Source organism: Heptranchias perlo, chromosome 35 (genome assembly GCF_035084215.1).
Source record: "Heptranchias perlo isolate sHepPer1 chromosome 35, sHepPer1.hap1, whole genome shotgun sequence".
NCBI lineage: Eukaryota > Metazoa > Chordata > Chondrichthyes > Hexanchiformes > Hexanchidae > Heptranchias > Heptranchias perlo.
In genome coordinates, this window is record NC_090359.1 from 11,656,426 (window position 1) to 11,674,595 (window position 18,170).

Sequence of the window (18,170 nt, forward strand, 5' to 3'; positions counted from 1 at the left end):
ACAGGAAAAACTCTTCATTCCAAAATCATTAAACTCCCGAAGGAGCTGCGGGGACAGACTGAGCAAACCTGCGTTCAGTCGTCAAAGGCGGTGTGTGAAGGGTGTGGGTGTCTCCTGAGAGACAGCGACAGGCCCGTGACACAGAGCGAAGGCAGGAACTGAGAAATGTGGCCATTCAGGTCCATAAATAGGCAGACACTCAGTCCCAGTCATTCATTCCGACACACGGTCCGGCAGTTAGTCAGTCAGTCGGGTCGGGAGGCCTGCAGACAGCAAACAAAGAGCCAGAGAATAAAGCAGCGACTCAATCAGACGGATAAACCGGGAGACAGACAGACAGACGGTGACGCGGGCGGGGACTCAGCCCTGTAGATAAGCAGACTGTATCCTTTGCCTTTTACTCTGATTTGTCAGTAATAATTTAAAACCACTTCTGGTTCGGTCCCTTCCTTTAATCCTGGACAGCAGCAGTGACAAAAACTTTGTGGATTTGAGGGTTGAGCCGAATCCGAGTCAGTTCCCCGGTCCCCGGGAGAAATTCCCCAATTCCTGGGCACTTTGTATCAAGCAGCAGTTAGCAGCAAAAAGTGTTATTAATGGGAGTAGTGGGACTGAGAAATACTTAAACAGCCGACACCCTGTAAAACAGAGCTCCAAGTATCGGTTTAAATAAAGTCCTGAACTGACAGAGCGGAGGGCAGATGAGGATTGAATTAAATCCCAATTCACTGAATCTAAACAAGGTTTAAAGAAGTGAATCTGTCCGGAGTGGGATTCCTGGGCCTGTGTGTGAGCTGCACCTGGATCGGTCCCGTTCAGTAAAGAGAGACCGGCAGGCGGCTCCCAGACACGGCTCAGGCCGGGACCGGCAGCTCTCCGCCGGCAGCGGCTGGATGAGAGAGCGGGGATCCTGAGCTGTTGTTGAGGCGGTCTGGCTGCTGCTGCTTCCGCCTCTCGCCCTCCGAGAGTCCCGGCGGCGGTCGGTACCAATCTCCCTCCTCTGGATCCGGATCCACCTCCTGTCGCAACTGACAGCGTCTGATTCCCGATCAGAAAGCTGCGAGTTCGAATCAGGTCGGGATCACAGCATTTTCACAGTGGCTCGGGGTCCTGGGACTGGTTTTAAATCAGTGTTTGAGGGATGGGCTGTTCAGGTTTCATGCTATAATAATGATCAGAATTAAGTTTGATGGATTAAAATGCTTTTTTCTGTTACTTTCTATTTACACACTCACCAGTTTCAGACAGAAACGGGTAACAATGTTTAAGGGATGTGATGTGCAGCCTCATCTCCCATCCTTTAAGTCCAAGGTCGCAGACTTGAACGTTTCTGGCAGACAACTGGTTCAGCCATTCATCGCCAGATCTGGCGGGAACACTTAAAGCACCATCAGGTCCTGCTCTCTGCCAAAACTGCTCCCTATTCCAGGATCATCCTGGAATGTAAAGATAACCCCGGCTTCTCTTCACTATGAACCATCTTCTTAAACCCCTCTCCCCTCCTCCCTCCACCCTCACCTCCAACAACAAGTGCGAGGAGCTCATGGATTTCTTTGTCACTAAGACTGGGACCATCCGTTCAGCTGCCTCTTCCGTTTCTCTCCCTTCCCCCAGCCCACAAGCTAAACTTCCCCTCAGGTTCCCCCTGCCCCAGCCCTGAACTCGCATCTTTCTCTAGTTTCTCTCCTATCTCCCCTCTTGCCCTCTCTGAGCTCATCTTGACCATGAGACCCACCCCCTACTCCTTCGACCCTATTCACACCAAACTACTGACCACCAAACTTCCCTTCCTGGCCACCATGTTAGCCCGATATTGTTAACGGTTCCCTCTCCTCAGGTACTGTCCCCCTCCCCTTCAAATCTGGCGTCATCGCACCCTCCTCAAAAAACTCACCCTTGACCTCTCGGTCCTTGCAAACTACTGCCCCCATCTCCAACCGAGTTGAAAAGTGGGATCATTATATCAAATCGAGAGACTTTTCACCTCCCCCTCCAAATATTCAAACCACCGTTCAGGAGGAGAACCCCTCTGCTCGCTGACCTACATTGGTTCCCAGTCCACCAACATCTCAAATTTTAAATTCTCATCCTCGTGTTCAAATCCCTCCATGACCTCGCCCCTCACGAGCTCTGAAACCTCCTCCACCCCTACAACCCTCCGAGATCTCTGAGCTCCTCCAATTCAGGCCTCTTGCGCATCCACGATTTTCATCGCTCCACCATTGGCGGCCGTGCCTTCAACCGACTGGGTCCAAAGCTCTGGATTTCCCTCCCTAAACCTCCCCGCCTCTCTACCTCTCTCTCCTCCCTTAAGATGCTCCTTAAACGCTCTCTGCTTGCTTAAAAACTGTTTAATCTTCAACCTTTTCCAGTTCTGACGAAGCGTCATCGACCTGAAACGTTAACTCTGTTTCTCTCTCCACAGACGCTGCCTGACTTGCTGATTATTTACAGCATTTTCTGTTTTTATTTCAGCTTTCCAGCATCTGCAGTATTTTGCTTCTAATATCTCCTTCTGTGGCTCGGGGTCAAATATTGTTTCAAAAAGCTCCTGTGAAGCGCCTTGGGACGTTTTGCTACCTGAAAGGCGCTATTTAAATAGTTCGGGCAGATCGCTAACCACTGACATGTGGCGCCGTGATCGTATAGTGGTTAGTACTCTGCGTTGTGGCCGCAGCAACCTCGGTTCGAATCCGAGTCACGGCATAGTGTGCGCTGCTCCTTTTATTCTCTCCCACGCTTGCAAATAAAATGCAACAATCGATCAATCCTTAATACGTGAAAAAAAAAAAATTTTGGTGGCGAAAACCTATTTATTCCATCAAATCCCAGCACTCTCACATGCCTGTACTTGATGTTCCACAGTTCAAACCCGCCTCTTCTCCCAGCTTTTTCATCCTTCCACAATCAATAGGCCGCCTTTACTTTCCTCCTTCCATTTCATGGACACTTTCCTGCTCCATTGCCGACTCTAACATTCACTTTCACGATCTCACGCCTGATAAGTTTGTTCTGCTCCGACCGCTGTTTCGATTGGGCACATGTCCCATTCACACCAATGTTCATCTGTGCCTTGAAACCAGTCGATACATTTCGATCTGCGTGACCGCTCGACAGACAAACACAAAAAAAGCAGGGCGAGTCTCTGGAAAGACAGCCGCCCGAATGTTCACGAAATTTACTTGGGGAATCTTGTGATCCAGGGGATGGTAACTGAAGAACTTGTTTTTGTTTTGATGCTTGTTGGCTCTTTTCTCTCAGCAGTTGAGTTGCGTGAGCGACGGGCAGCGCGACAGAGCTGTGAATGGAGGTTGAAAGGTTCACATTTGGCAAGTTGGGGCGGTGCAGTAAGATCGGAAGTGTTCCGCCTTGATCTTAATAGTTCTGTTGAAACATGCGATTGAATCGAGTAGAGGATAAATGTAAAGAGCGCCTGTGGGGAAAAAGGAGCGATTACAGGCCATGAGCGAAAGGTCTTTCAAATTCTCGTGGCGCAGGACGCTGTGTGCGGAAACGGCAGATTTTAAAGCGCGTGTGTCGGAAAGTAAAGTGTGATCTTGTGTGTGAGAAGAGCACAAGAAAGTTGTGCTTGAAGCCACGCCCTTGAGGCAAGTTGCAGGTTGTCAGGAAAACTGCTATAGTGAAAGGACAAAAATGAACCCAGAAACTGCTGGTAACACTCAGCAGGTCAGGTAGTATCTTTGGGGAGATACTCAAGTATTTATCCAATTCTCCTTTTAAAGTTACGATTGAATCGAGCTCCACCATCCTTTTAGGCAGTGCGTTCCAGATCATAACAATTCGCTGTGTAAAAAAATATCTCCTTATTTCCCTTCTGGTTCTTTTGCTAATTATCTTAAATCTGCGTCCGTTGGTTGCCGACCCTCCCGCCAGTGGGTGAAGTTTCTCCTTATTTACTCGATCAAAACCCCTCTTAATTTTGAACACGTGGATTACTTCTACCCTTAACCTTCATTGCTCGAAGCAGAACAATCCCAGGTTCTCGAGTCTCTCCACACAACTAAACCCCATCCCTGGTATAATTCTGGGAAATCTCCTCTCCATCCTCTCCAAGACCTTGACCTCCTTAATAAATTATAGTGCCCAGAATTGGACACAATACTTCAGATGAGGCCTGAACAATGATTTATAAACGTTTAACATAACTTCCTTGCTTTTGTGCTCTATTTCTCTATTATTAAGCCAAGGAACCGGATGCTGTTTTAACGGCTTCACCAACTTGTGCTGCCACATTCAAAGATGTTGATGAAAATTACCAGGAACACATTGAGTCAGCTCACTCGGCACAGGCCCTGGACTGAGCCTCGGCTTTTCTTGCTCCGTGTCTCAGTCGCACACTTCGTGAGATCAGCTCACTCAGTACAGGCTGGAGATTGAACATGTGCCCATCCTGCTCTGTGTGGGTCTCAGTACCACACCAGTTGAGATCAGCTCAATCAGTGCAGGCGGGGAGGGCGGAGAGAGACAGAGACACGTGTTGTGATCTGTAACTTTTTATAAACACTTCAGTTTATTGCACTCCGTGTCCAACACCGTGCGATCTCCCCTGGTGTGTCAGCTTTCTGTGTTTATACAGAGTGTAATGTATTGAATTGTCTCTTGGATCACACGGAGTGGTAGACGGGGGTCTGTGTGCGGAAGGTTCGGGGGGTGAGCTCTGATTCCCGCCCTCTTCTGGATTGAAAGGAGAAAAGAATGAATGAGAGAGAGAAGCGATGTGGGAGAAGGGGTGATGAAAGAATTTGTCCATGAACCTGATTAAAGTGGCCCAAAAACAAGATAATATTAAGATATCATCAGCAGAACATTAATACAAGCTGTAAAACAAAAGCAAAATACTGCAGATGCTGGAAATCTGAAGTAAAAACAGAAAATGCTGGAAATACTCAGCAGGTCAGGCAGCATCTGTGGAGAGAGTTCTGATGAAAGGTCATCGACCTGAAAGGATGTTTCTCTCTCCACAGATGCTGCCTGACCTGCTGAGTGTTTCCCGCATTTTCTGTTTTTATTATTAATATAACCTGAGCTCTGTCGAGCGTTTGTTGTTCGATTCACTGATAAAGCTGGGAATTGAGGGGAAGCTGGTTCATGGTGAACCCCAGCTCTGAATCCCCCCGGCAGAGAGTTCAAGGAATGTTTAATATAAATGAGATTCAACGACAGGATCAGAAAATCTCTCCTTGATGGTCGGTCTCATTCTCCCGAAGTGAGGAATGAGCGGGAGGGGCAATTCCACCCGGGGTTATATTTTATTCCAAGAGGATGACGCAAAAGTACTTCTTACAGTGGGGCCGAAATAGCTCAGTTGTGAGAGCGTTAGACTGAAGATCTAAAGGTCCCGGGTTTCGGCAGTTTTGGGTTATTTTGTTTCTTCTTTGGGCCGATTCTCAAACATTTATTTGCACTGACATTTTTACCCGACACTGAACGGTTGGGGATGGAATAGAGAGACATCAAGGATGTCTGTATTTAGCTTTTATTTCTTTATTTCCTTCTGCCTTTCTCTCTGGTTTTTGTCTCTCTCGGTGCCCGATGAACATTTGATTTGATGCATTTGTCCTAAACTGATGCCTTTTCCACATCTCAGGGCGGTCAGACACGCTCTGTCTGTCTGTTCTTGCTAGTGACCATTAACGGGAACAGGCCGCGAGTTAAACATTTATCAGCAAACCGCCAGAGAGATAACACAGCGGGAATAAAATACATTGCCTCACATTGTTAGACACCGAGTGACACAGATTGTAATGTGTGTCAGTAAACAGACCCGGAAAACAGAATCCGAGAAAGGAAAGAAATAGAGAGATAGAAAAGAGTGATAAAAAGACAGAAAACCCTTTCTCCACCCCAACAACAACAACTTGCATTTATATCGCGCCTTTAACGGAGTAAAACGTCCCAAGGCGCTTCACAGGAGCGATTATCAAACAAAATGTGACACGGAGCCACATAAGGAGATATTGGGACAGGTGAGGTAGGTTTTAAGTGTCTTAAGGGAGGAGAGAGAGGTAGAGAGGCGGGGAGGTTTCGGGAGGGAAATCCAGAGCTTTGGGCCCAGTCGGTTGAAGGCACGGCCGCCAATGGTGGAGCGATGAAAATCGTGGATGCGCAAGAGGCCTGAATTGGAGGAGCTCAGAGATCTCGGAGGGTTGTAGGGGTGGAGGAGGTGACAGAGATAGGGAGGGGCGAGGTCATGGAGAGATTTGAACACGAAGATGATAATTTAAAATTTGAGATGTTGGTGGACTGGGAGCCAATGTAGGTCAGCGAGCAGAAGGGGTTCTCCTCCTGAACGGTGGTTTGAATGTTTGGGGGGCGGGGCTGTGATAAATATCGAGATTTAATATAATGATCCCACTTTTCAACTACCCCGAATTATTACAATGCTGACCTGGAACAATCTTGAACATACCGCAAAACAAGACATTATGATCAATGGTCACTTTAGCAAGGAGTTTAAAAGATTCTTCTAAGAAGGAGAAGGCTGAAGAAACGGACTGTGAACATTTCATGACGGCCTATTTATTTGTGTCCAGGGACAGGGATGAGACACATGAAATGTTTCACACATTTCAAATCTCCGCGGTCAGACTGCCGATTGTTTATTGATCAGGAAGATAGCTGGTAATAATCTGAGACCCAGTGAAGAGGTGAGAACAGAGCAGCAGGGAATGATCCCAGAACAATAGGAGCCAGCAGCTCACCGTCTGGTCCCTGTGTCAGGGACAATACACAACACCTCAGCTCCAGACCAGGAACAGAGAGCTGCTGTTAACGTGGCCCAGCCCTCGCAAACTGCTGGAACTGTGGGATGGAAATCAGACTTTGGGTCTTGGAGGCTGCTTTAGGGGCTCCGTGGCTGATCGAAAGAATAATTTCTATTAAAGAGCAGGGCTCTGCTCCATCGCAGACTGATACTGTACAGTACATGGCAGAGTAAAGCTCCCTCTACACTGTGTCATCAAACATTCCGGGGGCAGGTGCATCAAGTGTTAGATCAAGATTAAATCTCCCTCTACACAGTCACAGAGGATGTCATTTGTGACTTTGACAAGGGCCGTTTCAGTACTGTGGCAGGAGTGGAAACCTGATTGGAGGGATTCAAACATGGTGTTGTGGGAAAGATGGACATGGATTTGGGAGGTGACAACACTTTGGAGAGGAAAGGGAGGTGGGAGATGGGGTGGTAGTTTACAAGGACACAGGGGTCAAGGGTGGGTCTTTTGAGAAGGAGGGTGATGACGGCAGATTTGATGGGGAGGGGGACAGTACCTGAGGAGAGGAGACCATTAACAATGTCAGCTAACATGGGGCCAGGAAGGGAGGTTGTGTGGTCAGCAGATTGTTGGGAATAGGGTCGAGGGAGCAGGAGGTGGGTCTCATTGTCAAGATGAGCTCAGAGAGGGCATGAGGGGAGATAGGAGAGAAACTTGGTGAGCTCGGGGAAGGGAGGGGAGCGGCAGAGGCAGCTGAATGGATGGTCTCAATCTTAGTGACAAAGAAGTCCATGAGCTCCTCGCACTTTTTGTTGGAGGTGAGGGTGGAGGAGTGAGGGGAGTGGGGTTTAAGAAGACGGTTTGTAGTGGAGAAGAGAAGTCGGGGGTTATCTTTACATTCCAGGATGATCCTGGAATAGTGAGCAGTTTTGTCAGAGGAGACAGGACCCGATAATGCTTTATGTGGTCCAGCCAGATCTGGCGATGAATGGCCAAAGCAGTTGTCCACCATAAACTTTCAAAGCTGTGTCCCTTGGACTTAAGGAAGCAGAAATGAGGGCAGACCCAGGGGGATTGACCAGGGTGAGGGAGAGTGATGGTTTTAATGGGTACAAGAGCGTCAAAGGTGGAGGTGAGGGTGTGATTGAGCAAATCAGTAGCTGCAGAAATGTCGTGGTGAATGGAGGGCCAAAGTCCAGAGAGTTGGGAATTTGAAAGTGCCGTTGTAAGTGACCTGGGGGAGGGTTTTTTCCAGGGATGAACACAGAAGGAAGTGGGTTAGTCCCACTCCCCGGCTCTTTCCCCACAGCCCTGCAATTTATTACACGTCAACTATTTATCCAATTCCCTTTTGAAAGTTACTATTGAACCTGCTTCCACCTCCCTTTCAGGCAGTGCATTCCAGATCATAACAACTCGCTGTGTAAAAAAATCTCTCCAAATCCCCCAATGATTTCTTTCAATTTATCTGAAATCTGTGTCCTCTGGTTATTAACCATTCCATCACTGGAAACAATTTCTCTTTACACACTCTGTCAAAACCTTTCATAATTGTGAATACCTCCTTTGAATCGTCCGTTAACTTTCCGGTTGTAGTCTCAGTGCCCTTCCTGCTGGTGTTTTGTTTCAGTTCCCATGTGGTCTAGCGGTTATGATTCTTGGTTTTCACCCAGGCGGCACGGCTTCGATTCCCGGTGTGGGAATAGTGAACTTTTAGTTTCAGCCTCCCAATTTGCCTGCAGTCCAGGCTGTGGCTGCTGCTTTCTCTCTCACTTCTGTGTCAGTCCCACAATCACACTGAGAAATGAGGCAAACCACGGGTCTTCAGGCGACAGTGCACCAAAAACTGAAGGGAAGCAAGCAACAATGTCACGACAGGTTGGGCAGCAGCTCATGGCCAAGTGTTTGACTACAGTCCTTTTATTATTTACTGTAAAACCCGAGTCTGAGTGAAACACACACAGAACAATCTGGAAACACTCAGTGAGTCGGGCCCCATCTGCGCAGAGAACGGACCAATTAACTGAGAGTCTCAATGAGACGAGGAACGAGACACGGCCCCCTGTGAGAAACAAGGAACTTGCATTTGTATAGCACCTTTCACATCCTCAGGACATCCCAACGCACTTCTCTCGAAGATCAGTCACTATCGTTTTTAAGAGAAGGTAGCAGACAAGTTGTGTACAGCAAGATCCCACAAACAGTGATGAGATATTGAGCCGATCTCCTGTTTGTTGGGTGCTGATGGTCGAGGGAAGAATGTTGGCCAGGACACCGGGAGAACTCCCTGCTCTTCACAAATTGCCACGGGATCTTTTACACCTCGGAGCAGAAAGAAGGGACCCCCATTAAACACCTCATTCAAAGGACAGCACCTCTCACGATGCAGCTCCCTCTCAGCACGACACAGTCAGTCTGGATCATGTGTCCCAGTCCTGGAACGGGAGCTGGAACCCACACCCTTCTGAACACCATCCTGACTCTCTGGTGTTACTCTCACCCCCGGCTAGTCATGAACCCGACTGTGCCACTCCCAGAGTAACTGATGACCACAGCCTCAGCCCTGGGTCCCGGTCTGCACCATAACCGCAGCCTGTTACCGCTCATAGAAAGTGGCGTGGGATTCCTGAGTTCATTCTATGATGTGCATTGGGGGAGGGGGACCAGCTGGATTGATCTTGCATGGAGCCGGTAAGGACTCGATGTGCCAAATGGCCTCCTTCCATGCTGTGACCTTTCTATGATTCTCTGATTCCATGTGGGTGGAGAGGGTTACAAGGAAGTGATCAGAGATGGCCTTATCCATGATTGACACGATCAGGAGAAGAGAGACCACGTGAGATGGCAAGGTCGAGGGGGTGGCCATGAATATGGGTCGGGGAGTTTCTATGCAGGGAGAGATTAAGGGAGGATAAAGTATCACACAATAGACTTGTTAGAAAAATTGAAGCCCATGGGATTAAACGGACAATGGCAGCATGGATACAAAATTGGCTAAGGAGCAGAAAACAGAGAGTAGTGGTGAACGGTTGTTTTTCAGACTGGAGGCAAGTATACAGTGGTGTCCCCCAGGGCTCGGTATTAGGACCACTGCTCTTTTTGATATATATTAATGACCGGGACTTGGGAGTACAGGGTATAATTTCAAAGTTTGCAGATGACACGAAACTCAGAAATGTAATAAACAATGTTGAGGATGGTAACAGACTTCAGGAGGACAGAGACAGACTGGTGAAATGGGCAGATGAAATTTAATGCAGAGAATTGTGAATTGATACATTTTGGTAGGAAGAATGAGGAGAGGCAATTTAAACGAAATGGCACAATTTTAAAGGGAGTGCAGGAATGGAGAGACCTGGGGGTGTAGTTACACAAATCTTTGAAGGTGGCAGGACAAGTTGAGAAGGCAGTTAAAAAAGCAAATGGGGCCCTTTGCTTTATTAATTGAGGCATTGAATACAAAAGCAAGGAATTGATACAAAACCTTTATAAAACACTGGTGAGGCCTCAGCTGGAGTATTGTGTTTAATTCTGGGCACGAAACATGAAGAAGGATGTCAAGGCCTTAGAGAGGGTGCACAGGAGATTTATTAGAATGGTACCAGGGATGAGGGACTTCAGTTATGTGGAGAGACTGATTAAAGTTCCATCTGAACTGCCCCATCAAACACTCCCAGGACAGGTACAGCACGGGTTATATGCAGAATGAAGCTTCCTCCACACTGTCAAATCAAACACTCCCAGGGCAGGTACAACACGGGTTAGATACACAGTAATGCTTCCTCTACTCTGTGCAGTTTATATCTCGCCTCAGATTTCAGATAAAAGGTTGGTTTCCTGGACACTCTGCTGGTGTCTCGCTGTCTCTCTTTACTCAGTTACACCGCTCTCTACCTCCCTCTGCTGGTGTCTCTCTGTATCTCTGTACCCAGTTACACCGCTCTCTACCTCCCTCTGCTGGTGTCTCTCTGTATCTCTGTACTCAGTTACACCGCTCTCTACCTCCCTCTGCTGGTGTCTGTCTGTATCTCTGTACTCAGTTACACCGCTCTCTATCTCCCTCTGCTGGTGTCTCTCTGTATCTCTGTACTCAGTTACACCGCTCTCTACCTCCCTCTGATGGTGTGTCTCTGTATCTCTGTACTCAGTTACACCGCACTCTACCTCCCTCTGCTGGTGTCTCTCTGTATCTCTGTACTCAGTTACACCGCACTCTACCTCCCTCTGCTGGTGTCTCTCTGTATCTCTGTACTCAGTTACACCGCTCTCTACCTCCCTCTGCTGGTGTCTCTCTGTATCTCTATTCCCAGTTACACCGCTCTCTACCTCCGTCTGCTGGTGTCTCTCTGTATCTCTGTACTCAGTTGCACCGCTCTCTACCTCCCTCTGCTGGTGTCTCTCTGTATCTCTGTACTCAGTAACACCGCTCTCTCCCTCCCTCTGCTGGTGTCTCTCTGTATCTCTGTACTCAGTTACACCGCTCAGTCTGTCCCCGCAGCTCCTTCGGGAGTTTAATGATGTTGAAATTAAGTCTTTTTCCTCTGTGACTTGTGAAGTTTTGATCAGTGAAATGTTTGAGAAAGAGATGGAATGAGAGCTTTAAGTGTGGGACAGAAGTTGTTTAACGGAGAAGGCACACGCTGCCTTAAATTGAGCAGTGGTTTCCCTCGTGCAGCGGTTATCATGTTTACATCACTCATGAAAGGTCTCTGATTCAATCCCGGGCGGGACCATTATTTGGGAAATTGCTCCGCGTGAATCTCCAGGATGAGTTTCTTCTCCTGTGAAAAGCGGGCGATAATTGATTTTTCCTGTTAAATTTGACAACCGCTGCACCACATTCCTTTCAGGGAGAAGGGATGATGGAAGAAAGTGCCCATGAACCTGATTAAATGAGGCCAAACACAAGATAATATTAAGATATCATCAGCTGAACATGAACATAACATGAGCTCCGAGATCTGACCGGGTCCCATTCCCCCAGAGTGAGGAATGAGCGGGAGGGGAAGTTCCACCCGGTTTATATTTTTGTCCAAGGTGATGTCACAAAGTCCAATTTACAGTGGAGCCGAAATAGTTGAGTTTGGAGAGCGTGAGATTGAAGATCTAAAGGTCTCTGGGTTTGATTCTGTGTTCGGTGATTTTTGTTGCTCTGTTCTCGTTCTTTGAGTCGATTCTCGCATTTATTTACACTGAAATTTTAACCGGCACAGAAAGGTTGGGGAAGAAATAGACAGGCATCAAGAATGGGAAATATTGATAGTGTCTTTATTGAGTTTTTATTTCTCTTTTCTCTTCTGCCTTTTTCTCTGGAATTTGTCTCTCTCGGTGCCGGGAGACCATTTGATTTGAGGCATTTGTCCTGAACTGATGTCTTTTCCACATCTCGGGGCGGTCAGACCCGCTCTGTCTGTTACTACTTGTGATCAATGACGGGAACAGGCCGCGAGTTAAACGTTTATCAGCAAACCGACAGAGAGAAAACACAACGGGAATCAAACTCATTGGGCATGATTTTATCGGGGAGGGGGGTCACGGGGGTCAAGAGGTCATGGGTGGGTCAGTCATCGGGGGCATCGGCGAGTCAGTCATCGGGGGTCGGGGGTCATCGCGGGGGTCGGAGATCATGGGGTTCGTAGCTCGTGCAGGGGTGTCGGAGATTTGGAGGGGGTCGGCCGATCGCCTGTGTGGAATCACGGCAGGTTGGCTTGTTGGGCCAGGGGGAAGCACTCCTGTTCCTCCGGGCCCACAAGCTGTGCTATAAAGGCAATTACCTGCTGTTTCGGGCCTTCTCGCCTCCTCTCATGTGGTGTGAAGGAGAAGGCCCAGGAATCCCGGCCCCCAAGAGTTTAAAATAAAAAAGCTGTAAAAATGGAGGCCCACATGCTAGCTACATAAACACTCACACACAGACATACACACACAAACATACACACACCAATAACATGAAAGTAACACAGGACTACTTGACAAACAGCATGCTGCAGACAGAGCGAAGCGATCCCACAAACAACGGATCAGATCAAAGCTCTGCAGTCCTGCCACACCCATTTGTGAATGATGGTGGATAATTAAACAACTAATGGGAAGAGGCTCTATGAACATCCCCATCCTCAATGATGGTAAAGCCCAGCATGTGAGTGCAAAGGTTCAGAAACCGTCTTCAGCCAGAAGTGCCGAGTGGATGATCCATCTCGGCCTCCTCCCGAAATCCCCACCATCACAGAAACCAGTCGAACATCGAGGTGAAGAGTGAAGCTGAGAGCAGATTTTAAAACCGCTGGAATGTCAGTGAAATTAAATTGGGGAAAGTGGGAAACTCCGAGTCAGTTTTGCACTGTATATTCCGCATCCAATATTGGAGATAAATGTGAGAAAAAGCTTTTCAAGGCGGCGAAAGTTTAATCTCCCCGTCGGGGAATTGAACCCCGGTCTCTCGCGTAACAGGCAGGAACACTCACCACTATACTAACGAGAAACTGCTGCATTGACTGTGCACTCATCCCAGATGGTGTCAGACATGCTTCACGTATCAGTGCATTTCTTTTAACTATTTATTTGATGACAGTTTGTTTCATTTTCCACGGGCCACTCTTGAAAGAACCATTTACATTTCCATCTCTTTGTTGGACAACGACAACTGACTCTGTCTTTCTTTCGTTCTTTCTTTCTCTCTTCTCGTGAGTTGCCCCACCTTCATCCGGGGTTTAATACCCCGACTGGGAGGTAGCAGTTTTCAGACGCTAACTTTTAATTTTATGTCTTCGCAGAGCTTCTTCCGAAACAAAAACTACAGAGCAAAAAAACAGGTGATTGTCACTTTCAGAATATCATTGTACGGAGACTATTTGAGGACTGGATGCAGAGCAATTGTGATTTTTACCAACTGGTGGGTTAGGTGACAAATTCGAAATTCATTCATTTCCCCCGCGGAGGTTCAAATCTGACAGACTTCAGATCCCGTCATTCATCAACCTGTTTCATCTCTGCGTTTCAAACTTCAACAAGTTTCTTGTAGAATTAATAATTCTTAAGTGAATTAAAATTCCACAGCATTGAGTACCTCGAGTTTTATGCTCATTTTAATTGATCTGCAAGATTTCACGAAATCTACGACAGAAATAGAACAAAAATCAGCCAAATTATCCATATTCTGACTCAGTATTTCTGAGTCAATCCATGTGTATGTGTGTCTGTCTGTCTGTCTGTGTATGTGCCTCATATTTTCTATATTTTCCTGAGAAGATCTGTCTCTTTCTGTCTCACTCTCTCCCGCGTTACCCACATCATGATCCAACATGAGATGGAAAAGTGGTCGGTAATTCTTCTTTCAACAGTGGTCCGTGGAAAGTGAAACAAACCGTCATCAAATGAACAGTTCAAACAGATTCACTGAAACGTGAAGCATCTGTGGTGAATATACGGCAAATATCTATACGAATTCCTCGTTAGTATAGTGGTGAGTATCCCCGCCTGTCACGCGGGAGACCGGGGTTCAATTCCCCGACGAGGAGGTTAATGCGGCTTTCGAAGCTTCACTTTCATTTATCTGCAATATTGGATGTTGAAAATACAATGAAAAACTGACAGCGATTTTAAATATCTGCTCTCTGCCTCACGCTTCAGCTCGATGTGAGAACCACAATAATGGGCAAGAAATAAAACGCAGAATCGCGCTGTCACCAGCCCGAAACAGAGAGAGACAGGTCTCGGAACAGGCGCAGACATGAAAGATCTCACATACAGCAATGAAAAGGATGCATGTTTCAGTGAATCTATTTTAACTACTTCTTTGATGACAATTTGATTAACTTTCCACATGCCACTGTTGAAAGAAGACTTACTTTCTATCTCTTTGTTAGTCAAGGTCCAGAGAAAAATTATTTGGGGAGCAGGTTAAAAGTGACAGATAGAAAGAAAGAGAGAGACACTCAGAAACGCATATAACAAGTGAGACAGACATAGTCATATTCACACATACACAAACACACACATTCCGAGCTACATAAACACTCGCACACAGACATATACACACACCAATAACCTGAAAGTAACACAGGACTACTTGCCAAACATTGGAAGCAGCATGCTGTAGACAGAGCTAAACGATCCCACAAACAACGGATCAGATCAAAGCTCTGCAGTCCTGCCACACCCATTTGTGAATGATGGTGGATAATTAAACAACTAATGGGAAGAGGCTCTATGAACATCCCCATCCTCAATGATGGTAAAGCCCAGCGTGTGAGTGCAAAGTTTTAGAAACCGTCTTCAGCCAGAAGTGCCGAGTGGATAATCCATCTCGGCCTCCTCCCGAAATCCCCACCATCACAGAAACCAGTCGAACATCGAGGTGAAGAGTGAAGCTGAGAGCAGATTTTAAAACCGCTGGAATATCAGTGAAATTAAATTGGGGAAAGTGGGAAACTCCGAGTCAGTTTTACACTGTATATTCCGCATCCAATATTAGAGATAAATGAGGGAAAAAGCATTAAAAGGCGGCAAAAGTTTAATCTCCCCGTCGGGGAATTGAACCCCGTTCTGATGCGTGACAGGCAGGGATACTCACCACTATACTAACGAGGAACTGCTGCATTGATTGTGCACTCATCCCAGATGACGTTAGACATGCTTCATGTATCAGTGCATTTCTTTTAACTATTTATTTGATGATAGTTTGTTTCATTTTCCACGGGCCACTCTTGAAAAAACCTTTTACATTTCATTCTCTTTGTTAGACAACGACAACTGACTCTGTCTTTCTTTCGTTCTTTCTTTCTCTCTTATCGTGGTGAGTTGCCCCACCTTCGTCCGGGGTTTAATACCCCGACTGGGAGGTAGCAGTTTTCAGACGCTAACTTTTAATTTTATGTCTTCGCCGAGCTTCTTCCTAAACAAAAACTACAGAGCAAAAAAACAGGTGATTGTCACTTTCAGAATATTATTGTACGGAGACTATTTGAGGACTGGATGCAGAGCAATTGTGATTTTTACTAACTGGTGGGTTAGGTGACAGATTAGAAATTCATTCATTGGTTCAAATCTGACAGACTTCAGATCCCGTCATTCATCAACCTGTTTCATCTCTGCGTTTCAAAATTCAACAAGTTTCTTGTAGAATTAATAATTCTTAAGTGAATTAAAATTCCACAGCATTGAGTACCTCGAGTTTTATGCTCATTTTAATTGATCTGCAAGATTTCACGAAATCTACGACAGAAATAGAACAAAAATCAGCCAAATTATCCATATTCTGACTCTCAGTATTTCTGAGTCAATCCATGTGCATGTGTGTCTGTTTCTGTGTGTCTGTGTGTCTGTCTGTGTATGTGCCTCATATTTTCTATATTTTCCTGAGAAGATCTGTCTCTTTCTGTCTCACTCTCTCCCGCGTTACCCACATCATGATCCAACATGTGATGCAAAAGTGGTCGGTAATTTTTCTTTCAACAGTGGTTCGTGGAAAGTGAAACAAACTGTCATCAAATGAACAGTTCAAACAGATTCACTGAAAAGTGAAGCATCTTTGGTGAATATACGGTAAATGTCTGTACCAATTCCTCGTTAGTATAGTGGTGAGTATCCCCGCCTGTCACGCGGGAGACCGGGGTTCAATTCCCCGACGAGGAGGTTATTGCTGCTTTCGAAGCTTCACTTTCATTTATCTGAAATATTGGATGTTGAAAATACAATGAAAAACTGACTCGGCCTTTCCCACTTCTGCAATTTGATTTCACAGCGATTTTAAATATCTGCTCTCTGCCTCACGCTTCAGCTCGATGTGAGAACCACAATGATGGGCAAGAAATAAAACGCAGAATCGCGCTGTCACCAGCCCGAAACAGAGAGAGACAGGTCTCGGAACAGGCGCAGACATGAAAGATCTTACATACAGCAATGAAAAGGATGCACGTTTCAGTGAATCTATTTTGATGACAATTTGTTTAACTTTCCACATGCCACTGTTGAAAGAAGACTTACTTTCTATCTCTTTATTAGTCAAGGTCCAGAGAAAAATTATTTGGGGAGCAGGGAAAAAGTGACAGATAGAAAGAAAGAGAGAGACACTCAGAAACGCATATAACAAGTGAGACAGACATAGTCATATTCACACATACACAAACACACACATTCCTAGCTACATAAACACACCAATAACCTGAAAGTAACACAGGACTACTTGACAAACAGTGGAAGCAGCATGCTGTTGAGAGAGCTTAGCGATCCCACAAACAACGGATCAGATCAAAGCTCTGCAGTCCTGCCACACCCATTTGTGAATGATGGTGGATAATTAAACAACTAACGGGAAGAGGCTCTATGAACATCCCCATCCTCAATGATGGTAAAGCCCAGCACGTGAGTGCAAAGTTTTAGAAACCGTCTTCAGCCAGAAGTGCCGAGTGGATGATCCATCTCGGCCTCCTCCCGAAATCCCCACCATCACAGAAGCCAGTCGAACATCGAGGTGAAGAGTGACGCTGAGAGCAGATTTTAAAACCGCTGGAAAATCAGTGAAATTAAATTGGGGAAAGTGGGAAACTCCGAGTCAGTTTTTCACTGTATATTCCGCATCCAATATTGGAGATAAAAGCTTTTGAAGGCGGCGAAAATTTAATCTCCTCGTCGGGGAATTGAACCCCGGTCTCCCGCGTGACAGGCGGGGATACTCACCACTATACTAACGAGGAGCTGCTACATTGACCGTGCACTCATCCCAGATGGCGTTAGACATGCTTCATGTATCAGTGCATTTCTTTTAACTATTTATTTGATGATAGTTTGTTTCATTTTCCACGGGCCACTCTTGAAAGAACCTTTTACATTTCCTTCTCTTTGTTAGACAACGACAACTGACTCTGTCTTTCTTTCGTTCTTTCTTTCTCTCTTATCGTGGTGAGTTGCCCCGCCTTAGTCCGGGGTTTCATTCCCCGACGGGGAGGAAGCATTTATCAGACGCCAACTTTTAATTTTATGTCTTCGCCGAGCTTCTTCCTGAACAAAAACTGCAGAGCAACAAAACAGGTGATTGTCACTTTCAGAATATTATTGTACGGAGACTATTTGAGGACTGGATGCAGAGCAATTGTGATTTTTACTAACTGGTGATTAAGGTGACAGATTAGAAATTCATTCATTGGTTCAAATCTGACAGACTTCAGATCCCGTCATTCATCAACCTGTTTCATCTCTGCGTTTCAAAATTCAACAAGTTTCTTGTAGAATTAATAATTCTTAAGTGAATTAAAATTCCACAGCATTGAGTACCTCGAGTTTTATGCTCATTTTAATTGATCTGCAAGATTTCACGAAATCTACGACAGAAATAGAACAAAAATCAGCCAAATTATCCATATTCTGACTCTCAGTATTTCTGAGTCAATCCATGTGCATGTGTGTCTGTTTCTGCGTGTCTGTCTGTCTGTCTGTGTATGT

General features: G+C 46.1%; 1 protein-coding gene and 4 non-coding genes across 5 annotated transcripts in view; 3 read left to right on the forward strand and 2 right to left on the reverse strand.

The window, feature by feature from the left end:
• Positions 1-18,170, reverse strand: part of LOC137302345 (zona pellucida sperm-binding protein 3-like) — a 1,023,493-nt gene that overhangs the window by 964,870 nt on the left and 40,453 nt on the right. The gene's annotated exons all lie outside the window — the stretch shown is intronic.
• trnah-gug (transfer RNA histidin (anticodon GUG)) lies at positions 2,635-2,706 on the forward strand. Its single transcript has one exon. It is a non-coding gene; the product is annotated as a tRNA-His (tRNA).
• On the forward strand, positions 14,177-14,248 carry trnad-guc (transfer RNA aspartic acid (anticodon GUC)). Its single transcript has one exon. It is a non-coding gene; the product is annotated as a tRNA-Asp (tRNA).
• On the forward strand, positions 16,293-16,364 carry trnad-guc (transfer RNA aspartic acid (anticodon GUC)). The gene has a single exon. It is a non-coding gene; the product is annotated as a tRNA-Asp (tRNA).
• Positions 17,354-17,425, reverse strand: trnad-guc (transfer RNA aspartic acid (anticodon GUC)). The gene has a single exon. It is a non-coding gene; the product is annotated as a tRNA-Asp (tRNA).